The sequence below is a fragment of the Enhydra lutris genome, unplaced genomic scaffold (assembly GCF_002288905.1).
Source record: "Enhydra lutris kenyoni isolate GAN:26980312 unplaced genomic scaffold, ASM228890v2 scaffoldscaffold20, whole genome shotgun sequence".
Lineage (NCBI taxonomy): Eukaryota > Metazoa > Chordata > Mammalia > Carnivora > Mustelidae > Enhydra > Enhydra lutris.
Window position 1 is genome coordinate 14,600,174 of NW_019154104.1, and position 15,937 is coordinate 14,616,110.

Below are 15,937 nucleotides of genomic sequence, written 5' to 3' on the forward strand. Positions count from 1 at the left end.
GCAGACAGTAACTGCTCTGGATCTGTCGAATAGATGGAAACCATGTTTTCTCTATTAGCAGAGTTGAGTGCTTCTTTGTCCTCAAGTGTATAATTACTCTTACATCACATTGTAGGCCACAGTAGTTCTCAAAATGTGTTCATGCACCAGCATTCCAGCATCATTTTTGCATGTCAGAAATGCAGCTTCTCAGACCTCTCCCCAGACCTCTTGAATCAGAAACTTGAGGAGCAGGGCCCAGCAATCTGCATTGTAAAGAGCCCTCCAGGTCATTCTTGTACATACTAAAGTTGGACAATGGCTGGTCTAGATCTTTCCAAGCAGTAAATGGGGAAAATGTATCAGGAAAAAAAAAAAAAAAGAAAAATTGTAGCAATGTATTGGCACAGCCAATGAGTATCAGATGAGCTGTATTCTACTGTCTCTTCCACAGTTTATTGGGCATCTCATACATGCCAGGCATTGTAATAGATCACGAAGTATTCAAGATGAATTTATTATGGTATATCAAATATTTACCTGGCCCACCATCATTTTCATAAAATCATTCGACACACCTAATGGACTTACTGATGGTCTTTCTTATACATATGGATGCATTATCAAGCCCTGAAGGATTATTTCCTGGGCTGTAGCTTTCTTATTTAAATGATCATATTTTCTGTGGTCTTATGTCTGTTTTCTTGAGAGCTGATATATTGTATGCAAACTCATCTGCTCTGTTGAATGTTTAACATAGAATTTGGCTATAAAATAGATAATGTCCGTTTTTGTCCAAGTAAAGCCTATACCTAGTGGCAAATTATCTTTGCTTTTACATAGCTCTAAATTGTAGATAATTATAGCAAGGGTATTTGTGATCGCTCACAACAAAAAATTCCAAATGTGCACCCTTTTCTGCAGTCCGCAGAGATGGTCCTGGGGCCCCCCCACCCCCACCCCAGGTTGCTAACCAGGGACTCAGTGTTCCCAAGACCTTAATGAGATACATAGATGCCATTGCCACTCCCAGGCCCCTATAAAGTCAGAGAGCTTCCAAGGACTCAATTTTAATAAAGAATAAAAGTCTAAGTAGATTCATCTTAAAGTTGGAAAATAAAGGAGGATGGGCTTTGGAGAAGGGAATAAAGGAGGTGGAGGAGAGAGAGGCAAAGAAATAAGCATAATCGGCATTTTAATGGGAACAAGTAAACAGTCTGCACTATAATAAATCTCCCAGGCATTTGATCCCAATAAACCTCTTAATCCTTAGGGCTATTCTGGCAGCAAGAGATAACTGCTCTGAAACCAAAATCTATTTAGCATAAAACTCACATTCCGATGTTTACTGTGTGTCTGCTTTTAAAAAATAAATTGAAAATCCAAACTTGGAGGTGATGTAAGGGGAAACAGCCTCTCCAGGCTCTTGTATGTGTCATCCAGCACCTGCCTGCCAAAGCCAACACTTGAATGCCCACTGGCTGGGGTAACTGCAGGCCTTGTTAACTGAGGCCCTTAAAAACCCTCTTTCATCTGAGCATTGTTTGACTGGCTTGGGCTGTAGGAATTTTCCCTAGCTGGTGTACATGCAGATGGCTTTTTGGTGAGGGTATAGTTTTCTAGAATCTCTCTCTCTTTTTTTTTTTCCCAGAGCTTTTCAAAGTTGACTTAAATAACTTCATAGTCCCATCTCGACAGATATATGTGATGGAAGTATCGAAATCACATGTCTGTGTGGGGCTGGCCTGCAAAATCCTTAAATTGAAAAATATAAGAATTACTGCTTTCAGTGTTACCTATGATCAAGGAGTGGTCCAACTTCATTTTTTTTTTTTTTTCACAGACTGTTAACTTATCTATACCTGGTGTTCTTAATAACACATGCTTGCCAGCAATTGCTACATAACATTACCCTGTCTAGTTATAAAAGCTATTACCTGAAGTGATGTCAGGAATGGGGAAACAGGTGGTTCTTGCCTTCAGTTCCCCCTCACAGAAGGAGCAACTAGCAACTATCCATAGAAAAGACACATTTTTGAAGATCTCAGAACCCACAGGTGAGCCTGAAGTATCCCATTTGGACCATAAAAACTGGAAAAAAAATCTACCACAGAAGGCTAAGAAGAGTGGTTTCACTTTGACTGCATCACCCCTACCTCAGTCCAGTGCAGCACCATGCTGAGGGGGTCACACTGGGTCTACAGTGTTTCCAGTGGGAAAAAGAGAACCTAAGGTAGACACACATCTTCTCCACTGTGCTGGGACACTTTCGGGAAGGCTCACTTAGGGACTGCCTCACATGGATCCTTGCAGGAATCAGCTAGAAAAGGGGAAGGGGGCAATGTCTCACAGCAGTAAGCTTGTGGATGTTGGCCACCCATGTTCCTCTTGGCTGTGGAGCATGAGTGGAGAGCCCATCTAGTAGTTCTCCACTGCTGGCTCTGGCTAGAGGGCTCAATCACCAGATCTGCTCACTTTGGGTCCCCAGCTGTCAGTTTGTCCCAACTACTCTAGAGACCCACACATGCAGGGAAACAAGTCATTGGCCCTTCTCAACTGCCAAGTATGGTTTCCAGCCCCACCAAACCAGGGAGTAAGGCCAGAGATGCTAGACAGCTGGGCAGCACATCTACAGCTGAAGCCATAGCAGGAAAACAAGTCAGCAGCCCCCACTCAAATGCTGAGAAAACCTGGAAGAGGAAACTGCTTCCTCAATTGTGTGGCTACCTATGTAAGAACACAAGGGTCTTGAAGAATCAGGTAAACGTACCACCACCAAAGAAAACTAATAAAGCTCTAATAACTGATGCTAAAGAAATGATTTATGCAGTGTCTGATACAGAGTTCAGAATAAGACTCAGAGAAATTCAGTGGTGACAACAGAGATACACAGCTAAATAAAATTAGAAAAACCATACATGAACAAAATGAGAAATTTGACAATTAAAAAAAAAGAAGTAACCCTAGAGTTGAAGATACAATGACTAAAGAATTCAGTAGAAAGCTGCAGTAGCAGACTTGACCAAAGAAGAGGAAGAATGTGAACTTGAAAAGGGAGGATGTGAAATTATTCAGTCGGAAGAGTAAAAAGGAAAAAAAAGAACGAAGAAAGCTTCTGTGAATTATAGGATATCATTAAAAGCAACAATGCACATATTGGAATCTGAGAGGAGAAGAGCGTGAAAAGGGAGCAGAAAGATTATTTAAGGAAATAATGGCTAAGAACTTCCCAAATCTAGAGTAAGATTTGGGTGTCCAAGATCATGAAGCTCGTAGGTCCCTGGAAAGTTTCAACCCAAAGATCCTCTTTAAGAAATAATAAAGGTCTAAAACCAAAGAAAAAGAATTTTAAAAGCCACCAGAGAAAAAAATATTCTTTATATACAAGGGAACCCTCAGAATCAGTGAGGGTTTTTTAGCAGAAACCTTGCAGGCCAGGAGAAATTGGAGTAATAGAGTCAGAGGGCTGAAGGAAAAAAACATGCCAGCTAAAAAGTTTTCACTTGGCAAAATTGTCCTTTATAAATGGAGAGAAAAAGACCTTCCCAGAAAAAACAAAAAAACACACACAGAAAAAAACAAAGTTGAGAGATTTTACCACCACTAGACCTTCCTTTCAAGAAGCACTGAAAGTTCTTCAAGCTTGAGATAGAAAATGCTAATTAGTGACATAAAAACCTTCCAAAACATAAAACACTTACAAAGGTAAGGATGTGGTCAAATTTAAAATACTCTAATACTGTAACATGGTGATATGTTAATTTCTTCATTCTAATATAAAGGTTAAATAGTAAAATTATTAAAAATAATTTGAAATAATTGTTTATATAACAATTTGTTTCTATAAAAAGATGTAAATTATGACATCAAAAACATGAAATGGGATTAAAAGAGTAGTTTTGTGGGGTGCCTGAGTGGCTCAGTGGGTTAAGCCTCTTGCCTTCGGTTCAGGTCATGATCCCAGGGTCCTGGGATCGAGCCCCGTATCGGGCACTCTGCTCAGCAGGGAGCCTGCTTCCCCCTCTCTCTCTGCCTGCCTCTCTGCCTACTTGTGATCTCTCTCTCTCTCTTTCTCTCTGTCAAATAAATAAATAAAATCTCTCTTTTTTTAAAATTTATTTATTTAACAGACAGAGATCACAAGTAGGCAGAGAGGCAGGCAGAGAGAGAGGGGGAAGCAGGCTCCCTGCTGAGCAGAGTGCCCGATACGGGGCTCGATCCCAGGACCCTGGGATCATGACCTGAACCGAAGGCAAGAGGCTTAACCCACTGAGCCACCCAGGTGCCCCCTCTTTTTTTTTTTTTTTTTAAAGATGGTTTTGTATGTGATTAAAGCTAAATTGTTATCAGCTTAAAATAGACTTTTAGCTATAAGATGTTCTATGTAAGTCTTGTAACTATGAAACAAACAAACAAAAAAAATTGTAGTAGTTACACAAAAGATAAACAGAAGTGAATCAAAGCATACCACTACGGGGAAAAAAAAAATAAATAAAAACAAAACATCAGTTCACAAAGGAAGACAGCAAGAGAAGAATAAAGAACAGAAGAACAAGAAAACAGCCAAAGATCAACTGAGATTTAACCCTGGTTTTCAAGGATGTTTCAACATGTACAAATCAATAAATGAGATACACTGCATTAATAAAATGGGGAACAAAAATCATATAGATACAGAAAAAACATTTGACAAAATTCAACATCCTTTCATGATATCATCATACATTATATCCTCATGTATTAACAAAGTGGGTGTAGAAGGAATATACCACAACATATGAATGGTCATACATGACAAGCCCATAGTTAACATCATATTCAATAATAAAAGGTTAAATTTTTTTCCTGTAAGATCAGAAAAAAAGACAAAAGTACCTACTCTCAGCATTCCGTTTTAACATAGTAATGGAAATCCTAGCCAGCACAATTAGGCAAGAAAGAGAAATAAAAGTCATCCAAATCAGAAAAGGAGAAGTAAAATGGTCCTTGTTTGCAAATGACATGATCTTATACATAGAAAACTCTAAAGATTCCATCAAAAAATTGTTAGAATAAATGAACAGAGTAATGTTTTAAGCTACAAAATCAACATCTAAAAGTCAGTTCTGTTTCTATATATTAATAGTAATCTATCTCTAAAAGAAATGAAGAAAACAATTCCATTTACAATAGCCAAAAAGAATAAAATACTTAGGAGTAAATGTAACCAAGGAGGTGAAAGATATGCACCAAACCATAAGATATTGATGAAAGAAACAGAAGACACAGATAAATGGAAAGATACTCCATGTATCAGAAGAGTTTGATATTGCTAAAATGTCTATACTACTCAAAGCCATTTATAGATTCAATACAATCCATATCAGAATTGTCATTTTTCACAGAAATAAGATAAAACAATCCTAAACTTCAAATGAAATGACAAAAGACTATGAAGCCAAGTGATCTTGAAAAAGAACAAAGCTGGAGGTTTCACTCTTCTTGATTTCAAACTAATCTTCCAAGTTATCGTAATCAAAACAGTATGGCACTGACATAAAAACAGACACACAGACCAACAGAACAAGAGAGAGCCTATAAATATACACACGTGTTCAGCTAATTTTTGACAAAAGAGCCAAAAACACACATTAGGGAAAGGATAGTTTCTTCAGTAAATGATGCCAGGATAACTGGATAGTCACATACCAAAGAATGCAGTTGGACCCCTGTCTTATACCACTTACAAATATTAATTTGAAATGGATTAAAGATTTAAATGTAAGACCTGAAGCCAGAATACTCCTAGAATAAAACCTAGGAGAAAAACTCCTTGGCGTTTGTAATGACGATGCTTTTCTGAATATGACACCCAAAGTGCAAGCAACAAAAGCAAGAATCAACAGGTGGGATTATACAAACTAAAAATCTCTACACAGCAATAAATAAATAAATAATCAATCAACCAAATGAAAAGTCAACCTACTGAGTGGGAGAAAATATTTGCAAACTAATTCCTAAGGGTTCCAAAATTAATAAGGAATTCTTCTAAATCAATAGCAAAAAAATCTGAATGTAAAAATTTTAATGTAAAAAATGTAATGTGGAAAATACTCAAAGGACCTGCATAGACATTTTTTCAAAGACATGTGGCCAACAAGTACATGACAAAATGCTCAATATTATAATCATCAGGGAATTGAAAAAACCTCAGGGAAGGGGAGAGGACTTGATTATTTTCTTTAAAGAGACATCATGAAATGCACTGGCTTAATATTTGCAGAATATCCTCCCTAGATACAATCAAAAGTCCAGAAATCTGTGTAGCTGGAATGTGCAGTTTACATGGTCTAGTTTCTGGCAAAATAGAGAATCACTTTCTAATCCCTTTGGTCTAGCAAGTAGGAAAGGTGGAGAGCTGGTTTTATTGAGCTAAAAGTGGATAAAAACTAGAAGATTATATTTAGAATACAGTCTTCTTCAATGTGGCCTCTTCTCTCCCTTTAGTTGTGGAGTTTGATGTGTCTTCAGGTCTGATTTTTGGGGTATTAGGATAATTCGATAGTTCTCTAGTTGTGTTTTATGGAATGAGAGGAGTCTAGGGTCCTACTCAGCTGCCATCTTGTGAATCCTCAGGACTTCATTACTTTTAGATGCTCTAATTCTGGATCTATCGTCCGATAACCACCTCACATCACATACCTCCGTAACTTTGAGGGCATTATGCAAAGTGAGGTAAGTCGTACAGAAAAAGACAAATATTGTGTGATCGCATACGTGGAATCTAGAAATTCTGACTCCTAGAAACAGCAGATTGGTGGTAGCCAGGAATGGTGGTGGCAGAAGTGGGAAAATGTTGGTCTAAATGGTGTAAATTTAATCTTATGTGAATATGTTCTGGCGATCTAACGTAGAGCATGATGACTTGAGTTAATACTGTATTAGATAGTTGAAAATTGGCAAGAAAGTAAATCTTATGTGTTCTCTCTACACACAGAAAATATGCGGGGTAATGAATGTGTTAACATATTCTAGTAATCATTCTGCGATAAATACATGCATCAGATCAGCACATTGCATACCTTAAACTTCTACAATGCTATATGTCAGGGTATCTCAGTAAAGTGAGAAAAATTAGACTTCATCAAAACAAAAGAGCTATTTCTCTAGCACATATATATGTTACGAAATTGCAGCTTGTCATCTGACAAGTGAGGAAGTCACGGAAGTTCTGTCCAACTACATAGACATCTGACTTGTGGTTTTACAATATATTTTAAGGAAATTATGTTCATAATATCCGTGTTTAAGGAGGTTTTAAATTTAAATTTAATTTTAATTTAAAAGAGAAGAAGGAAAAGGTACATCAAGACTAGCGCAAAAAACTATCATAGTAACGAAAACACTTTACAATTTGTAAAAGTATAAGCACCAATTTTTTTTTTCTTTTTGTACAAAAGAAGTGCAGGATGTATGGGGAGGGTGTGGCTGTGTGTAAAGGCAGAACTTACTAACATGAAACACTTTCTGGAATGAAGGGGGAGCAGAAAGGGAGAGAAGAGAGAGAGCCCTCATTATTTTAGATGCTCTAATTCTGGACCTATCTTCTGAACAATTACACTTGATCTTAGCCAAAAGGCCGAGAAGCGATCTTCTGAACAATTACAAATAGGAGCTTAAGTGCAACTCTTCTGCCTCTGCTCTCCTCTGCCTGCCCACTTTTCCTTCCTTCTTGTTTGGATTATGAAGAGTAACTATCCTAGTTTCCCGCTCCAACTTTGACATCAGAACAGGTCTGGCTACTCATACCCATGCATGCACATAAGCACTTGTTCCTGGGTGATGTATGAACATTGAAAACACCATAACACTAAAACTATAGTTTTTTGGTTTTAATAGCACCCTTACTTTAAGTAACCTTCCACCCCACCACTCCTCACCTGCTTGATTTTCTTTTCACACAAACCTAGATGACCTTCATGTTGCTGCTGTTTTAAGAAGAATATTTATGTGCTCTTCTGGGTTCTCCCTCTTCAAATAAAATAAGGAAATGGGGCAATCTGCTAGCACAGAGTAGATACAGGAAAATTATTTACTTATTGAAACCTAGTGTTCTACTTTTCATTCTTCCCCATGAAACTGAGAAGCAAAGCCTGTGGCAGTTCTAATCATTTTCCCTAACGCTTACTATGACTTTGCTATAGAGAAGAATGTACTTTCAAATAGTCTATAAATAACTTTCTCTCGGACTCTCTCTCTTTCATGATACTTTTATGATGAAAATCGTAGGTCAGAAATGGCAGGTGAGTGAGAGCCAAGGAGAGAAAATCACCATTATCAATAGACAGTGTAACAGTAATAGAATCATAACTTGAAGATGTGCTTAATGAACTATCTCTTCCGTATAGACGCATGCAAATTCAATATAGTTATACTTATTGCAAAGACGTGAATATAACCCTAGGGAAATATGCTAGTAGATTTGCGATGACAGTTCTAGAAGTAAACGTGAGTATTTCTTGGCTTCCACAGGTGCCAATGGGGTGTTCTCCGTCACCCACTCCCTTCAAGGAGAACATAGATTCTATTCCAAGATGTCACATTTCACAAAAGACAGAGCAGCTGTATATAATCTGTAGACATTTTTATTCATCTCAGAAAGTGATTGAGCACAGTTGAATTGAAATACACGTAAGGTGGAAAAGTCCTTTCGGTTTTCAGGCAATCTCACTAAACGATGAAGAGTCTACTTAGCAGTTAATCTGCTCTTTATGTTGTCACTGAGTAAAGAACTGAAATCGTGCCATTAATTGTCCATCAGAAAGAATGCTAGTTTTAGGTACTCTGAAGCACATGAAGAACAAGACTGAGGTCAAGAGACCCAATAATAACTACTCTTTCAATGCCCTTTTTTTGTTTAACATTGTATAGTCTTAAAAAATATTCCTTCATGGGAAGATGGGCATAGATAAAACAAGAACAGCAAAATATTAATACCGCTTGAAGTCAGACGATAGATAAATGGGGGTTTATTATGCCATTCTTGATCACGATAAAAAGCCAAATTAAAAACAAAACCAAAATAATGCATATCAGTAAAGGAAAACAAGGTTTCCTGAAGGCGTCGTGGCTTCCCAGTGTTTGACCAGCCGCCACAGGAAAGCTGAGAGCTAGAGACGCAGGAGAGGAGTGGTGTCTCAGGGTGTGAGCCGGCGTGGGTGGGATCCAAGCTGCAGCCTGGAAGCAGACAATACCTGGCTTTGAAGGGAAAGCTTTGCTAACGGGCAGGCAACTGCATTTTGCACTTTCTTGGAAAATGAAAGACTTAGGGAAATACAGGGTGGTTGCCTGATTTCTCCTTTGCTAACGGGCAGGCAACTGCATTTTGCACTTTCTTGGAAAATGAAAGACTTAGGGAAATACAGGGTGGTTGCCTGATTTCTCTGTTTTTATGCCCTTTTTGGTGCTGGATAGCCATGGAGGTAGTCACTAATTTTGATCGTGCTTGAGTCAGATAACAAGGCCGAACTGTAATAATGACTGGCATTTATTAAGGTTTACTATGTGCCAGGCATATGTTAAGCATTTTATATGAATTTATTCAATCTTTCCTGACAAATTTATAAGATAAGTAATTATAATTTTCTTTCATAGGTGTGAAGGGTGAGTCTCAGGTAGACCAAATAATTTATCTGAAGTTATAGCACCAGAATACAAGCCATGGGGTTCTGACTAGAGAACCCATGGACCTAATAGCCACTGCAAAAATTCACAGCCTCTTGAAGCTCACACTATTCACTTAATATACCTCCATACCTAATCCTGGGTTCCCTATAGCTATTCCTCTCTCCTGTGACAACTCTAGCACTGCTTCTCAGTCCCCGCACTTAGTCCTGTGATTCTCTCCTGCTCTGTGGTTTAGTCTCTCCTAGATTTATCTGCACTTCGACCTTGCCTATCTAAGTACTCCAAGGCTAGAGTTGCTTCTGGGTTCCTTTACTCCTCTGAGCTCTTGAAATTTTCACCTTGCTAATTTCTGATACCATACACATCTGTGATGGACTGAATTGTGTCGCCTCAAATTCGTATGTTGAAGCCAACCCCTCCTCCCCCGCCATATGACTGTATTTAGAGAAATGCTCTTTAGGAGGTAAAGTTAAATGAGGTCGTTAAGGTAGGATCCTGATCCAACAGGGCTGTGGCTTATAGGAAGAGGAAGATCTCTTTCTCCCCCGCCCCCTTGCACACAGCACATACATAGACTAAAGGACAGATTTAGAATGCTGCTGTCTACAAGCCAAGAAAACCCTCATAAGAAAACAAACCCTACCAGATCTTGATCTGGGACTCCCGGTCTCCAGAACTGTGAGAGAGAAATTTCTGTTGGGTAAGCTGCCCAGTTTATAATACTTTGTTGTGGCAGCCTGAGTAGGGTACATGCAGCAGCCTATCATCTTCTGTCTTAGCTTCCACTCCAAATGCTTCTGGGGAAAAAAAAAAAAAGTATAAAATGGCTTGCTTCTCTAGAGAAAGCATTACATAATTGAAAGAACTCTAAATTTGGAAACACAAGTTTAGACTTCAAGGCAGGACATAAAAAGGAAATGTAGCAAAAATATAAAGTATGACTTTTAATACCAGAGAATGACAACTGACCTCTGACTGATGCTTTTATTGGCTGTCTTCCTAACGGGATCATCAGCAGACTTCTGCCATGTGCTCAGAGTCTCCCTGCTCAGTGACTTTGACCTTCTCTTCAACCTTGAGGCTGACTATACCTGTCTCTACTTCTGTCACCTCCACTGCAGTATGTTAGTTTTGTTTATCCCACTCTCTCCTTTGTTGTTGTATCAAAAGGATACTCTTCCCTTCCTTCGTTCAGAGTAATATGTCTATATGCAAACTTGAGCTCTCGAATCATCCTTCAGGTTCTCTGCAAATGCATTGGTTATTACCTTTCTCTTCAAACATGCTTGTGGCCTCTGTACTCAATAGCTGGCCCTTGACCTTGGGAACTTCTCGACATCCTCTCATTATTCTTGCCTTTCATTAACAAAATTTCAAAAAACTTGCATCAGACCGACCTTAATACACTTTATCCATGATCTGGGATCCATCCAAATTATGACAATGATCCTGCTTGCTTCCACTTCAGTGCTTTGCTTGAAATGGCATGTAGCTCTGATCTCTGCTTATCAAGTTTCCAAGTTTTACCTAACATATCACCTCCTCTCTGAAGCCCTCCCATAAGTAATTTCTTCTGAACCCCCAAAGAACGTAGTTTGTACTTTTCTGACACCTAATTTTGTTGGTGTCAGAAAAGTTGCTGTAGTATCATTTGTATTCTATTAGTATGTTGTATATGCCTTAAGTCTCTCGATGTAAGATATAGAAATCAGTTAGTCAATGTCCAATAAGTACATTAATAATAAAACCAATTTCAAGCAGAATTATCAAGATTTTAATTGAACTGGGACAAGTGCAGGGCTTGGATATCTTTGGAGAAAGCTCAAACTTCATCTTGAATAGGGTGAGGAGAACTTTAGCCTGTAGGGATCTACAGACTAAAGGTTTGTATCCATTGTCTGTCTTCATTGAAACAAAGTAACAACAGCCAATAGTAGATTGGATGGCGCAGAAGTGTTCAGTAAGTGTTGGTTGAATTATCAGAAGAGTAAATGCTTAAAGTGGTTTTTGGATTATATATACTGAATAGTGACATTTAGAAATTGTATGGCGGGAAACCCAATACAGAGTTTTGAAAACGTGTCTAAGGCAATGATGACTGTAATTTGGAAGGGATTGAAGACTGTCCTTTGAGGTATGAACAGGCTACTATTTGAATCTTTCTTATGCACCTGATACTGAAGGGGAGTTGATTGAAGTAATGGGTTTTATAGGGTTATGCATATATCTGGTGGAATATTCAAGAAGAGCTCAAAGAATCAATATGATTTCAACTGTAGGGGAATAAAAACAATTATGACTTTAGGTGACAGAGTGAAGTGATTGCTCTTAGGCTCTCCAATATATACCCTTTCTAAACTTTTAGAAGGAATTTTTTGGCTTATTTTTTTCTAGGACAATACCCAATGATTAGAAAGGCACAATTAGCCATCACTGTTTGAGGGTTATGGGCCAGGCACTGTGTTTATAACGGGCACTTAGATTCACATCAGCTCATTTAGTTAATAGAATAGCACTAAGGGGAGGACAGTATCATTCCAATTTCACAGATGAAGCTGGGGTTACTGCACACCTTACTCCAGGTTTCACAGCTAGTAAAGGATAGGCCAAGGATTCAGATCCAAGAATCTGAACTAAACTTTTCAGATTCCTAAGCCTATGGCCAGAGTTAAACATATTGAAAAGGGATGGTGTAGTCTCAACATTTCCTCATAGAACAACAGTGAAAAAGTATTTCTGTTGATGAACTTTAACCAATGTATCTGAACAAATGCTACTTAGATTTTGATGAATCTACCACATTAACCATTATTTGGAATCTTCTCTGGTAAGTTTTCTCTAATCTAGACTCCCTTTATATATCCCAACTCCTGGCCACTTGATTAAAATGTGCTGTCAGACAGATGGGCACTACCATATTTCAATGCCACATACTTACTAGTTGCAGTCATGCTTACAATCAAATATATGACTAGAAAAAGACTGGTTTTGTCTATTACAACTAGTCTTGACTTGCTAACATTGTTTGACAATATGTTACTAAATCTTTTTATTAATGTGGAATTTAGTGCAAGATTTCTAATTCTAGAAGGCAGCTCTTGTATACAGAATAGCAAAGGACTTGAAATAAAGGAGCATAACTTTTTTGACCCCCCTACTCTGTATCAGTCACAATTAAAACATTTTATTTCACTTTTCCCCCAAACTACCTTGCAAGGCAAGGTCATTGAGGTGTCCTTTTTTTCAGATGAGGAAGACAAATTTTGGAGAGACTGTGGAATTTGCCCATGCATGGTGAGAGTCTAGCTGGGGTTCCAGCCCAATCCTGTTGGGTCTCAGTACCTCTCCCCATTCCACGAAACCCCTCTGATGTCTATCTCAGCAAGGCCTGACTTATAACATGATTAGGAGTGTATTTGCCAAATTGTCATTAAGCTCTTTGTGTCTTTGTTTATCTTTAAGATAAGGAAAAAACTATCTACCACTCAGGGACTAAACACACTAGCAGATCCAAATCATTTAGCACAGTACCTGGCACAATATGGAGATTGATGAATGTTGCTTTAGTTTATATAAATTATCTGAGACAGGCAGGAAAAAGGAACTTTCCATAATTTGACATCATTGAGCCTTTTTCCCCCCATGCCCATGAGAGTCAAGAGCATAACCATTCCACTAATGAAATCCGAAGGAACAGGGTTAACTAAATTTGCTTTTCTCTTTGAAAACTGGTAACCTATGTATGGATAGAGTACACTAATTCAGTTAACTGACATGTCAGGATCATGGTGAAAAATGTGGAGTCTCATGATGGATTATCCAGTTGGCAAAGTAAGCATGTGTGTAGGGAACTGGTAAGTCAAGGACACCTGAGATATGAGAAAGGTGCCAGCTGTAGTGAATATTTGCAGAATTTTATAATCCAAAAATCTAGAAAGAAGCTGTAAAGATGTAAGCATTCATTTATATTTTGTCTTTGGACTTAATAATTTAAAAAAGAAATTGTCGATATGCCAGGAAACCTGGAGAGAAGGCATCTAAAGCTTTCCAGGGCTTAAGACATTATATAAGCAAGGTTCTGCCAAACCGTTAGAAGTTCGTTGACTTGTAGCATATGCTTATAAGTTACCAGACATTTAAAAAGAAAAAGTATAGTATCCAATAATACTTCCCAGAATACAATGTTCTGTCATCTTACCTGTTCAGAAGTGTTCTCCAGCTCAACCTATCATAGCAATCCAAATAATAATGCCTCAGTTGACAGACAACAGTTGTGTAGTCCATAAATATGCCACTTCTAATAAATGTATAGAAGGAATTAGTAACTGGTTAGAACATTTTATTTCACGTGGTCCTAGCTTACTTTTAATAAGATATGACATGTTTAGCTCTAGTGTAAGATCTCTTACTAAATGTTTAGAAAATAAAAATGCATCATCATACAAGGTTTGGGGAAGAACATTTTATTGCTAAGCATATCCTTGAACCAAAATGCAAATATAAAATAAAAGAGAAAGGAAAAAAGAAAAAGCAGTAACTTCACAACATCATAAAATAAATTCCTTAAGAGTCTGCTCATAAAACAACAGGAATATGATAGAAGCTCACATACAGAGTGCACATGTTCCCATAAAATTGTCCAAATAGAAACTTACACTGAAAGGAATATAACAAATGTATTTTTACTCAAAAAAAAATTTAAGAAAGAAATCAGGAAATCAGTTCACAAGACCTCAAGACTCCAAAAACAGCAATCTTTTACAGACATCGAGATATAATCAACTTCATATAGGTTGGGCCATTTAAGTTATCTAAAGTCGTGCTTTGATATCTCTTTATAATCCTGTCTTTTTTAATGACAACAAAAAAATCTGAAACTCATAACACACTGAAATATCAGATAATGAGGAACATCTCTTTCCATATACATCCATCAAGGCTACCATCGTTTCGATTGCGCTTTTTGCCCCGTGTCTTTAAGATATTTCTCGAAATCAAGTATTCATGCAACTTACAAAGACCAGCAAGAGTAGATTTCTAAATCTAAACAGCTTATTGGTTTTCATCTGTACAAAAGAAATCGTATATATCTGACCCTCCAGAAGACATACTTCATTTCTGTGTGCATGTGTGTCTTGTTTTGTCTCTTGCTTTTGGGATTTTCTTTGGCCACACAACCAGTTTGTTTTTCTGTACATTGTTTCCTCTTTTCAAAAAGAAAGACAGACAACTGGAATATAAACCAAACGAACCGAAACAAACCCATAGAAAAGAACAGACAGTTCTTAAAGCGGTTATGTACATAGGTGGCTAAGGAATTTATACCAGCAAAAATGTAGTAAAATATGTAAACAAAATCTGAGAAGATTGTTTATTCTCTTTGACACAGTTAACTGTGACAAAACTAAAACTCACACTTTCTTCACATTTTAAGGTTTACTTTTTTGTTGTTTTGTTATTTTCTTTTAAAACAACAGTCTCATTCCACTTCAAGACTTGAACAGTTTTCCTGTTTCAGTCATCCCATCAAACATACCATGATAAATATATCTGTATATATATTTATTTATATATATATTATACTATTAAATTCCTTTTTGTGTGTGTGTCACAGCAGCTTTGTTCATTTATTATTTATTTATTTGTTTTTAGAAAAGATGGGTGAAGGGAGACGTGAGCGAATGGAAGGACAGAGTTATCTGTAAGTGTCAGGCTACAAAATTAAACCACTATGAAAAACATCATGTTGGGGGGCGGGGGAAGAACTATGTCTTTTGCACTCTGTCACCACGTTTGGCTTGTGTGACCTTTTGTGGATCCATCACACGTTGAACTCCCCTACTGTCTGTTTTGATTCTTTAACAGACTTTTAGTATTGTCTTGTCTTTTATTATGTGCATGCATTTCAGTCAGTCACATATCCAGCCCACCCCCTCTTCCCCTTCCCTGGGAAAGGCTCTGTTTTGTGGGGCTCTCTCCTTTACCACGATTCGGCTGGGCTAATGAACAGGAACAATATTGTTAAGTAAAGCCAGTAGCTCTGATAAAACCAGCCCTAAACCCATCTGGTCAGGGTTTGGGTGGCAAAATCTGAAATTAGATCCTGAGGGACCAGCTTTACAAATCAATGCCATCATCCATCATGTGATTTTGCTATGTGTTCAGCAAAGCATCATATAGGAAACAAACAACAGATTCTAGAAATACCACAACCTGATATGTAGAGTGAACACCATGGTAGCTTTTAAGTTCATATGGCAATAGTCTCTCTTACTTTCGTTTTCTGAGTTTT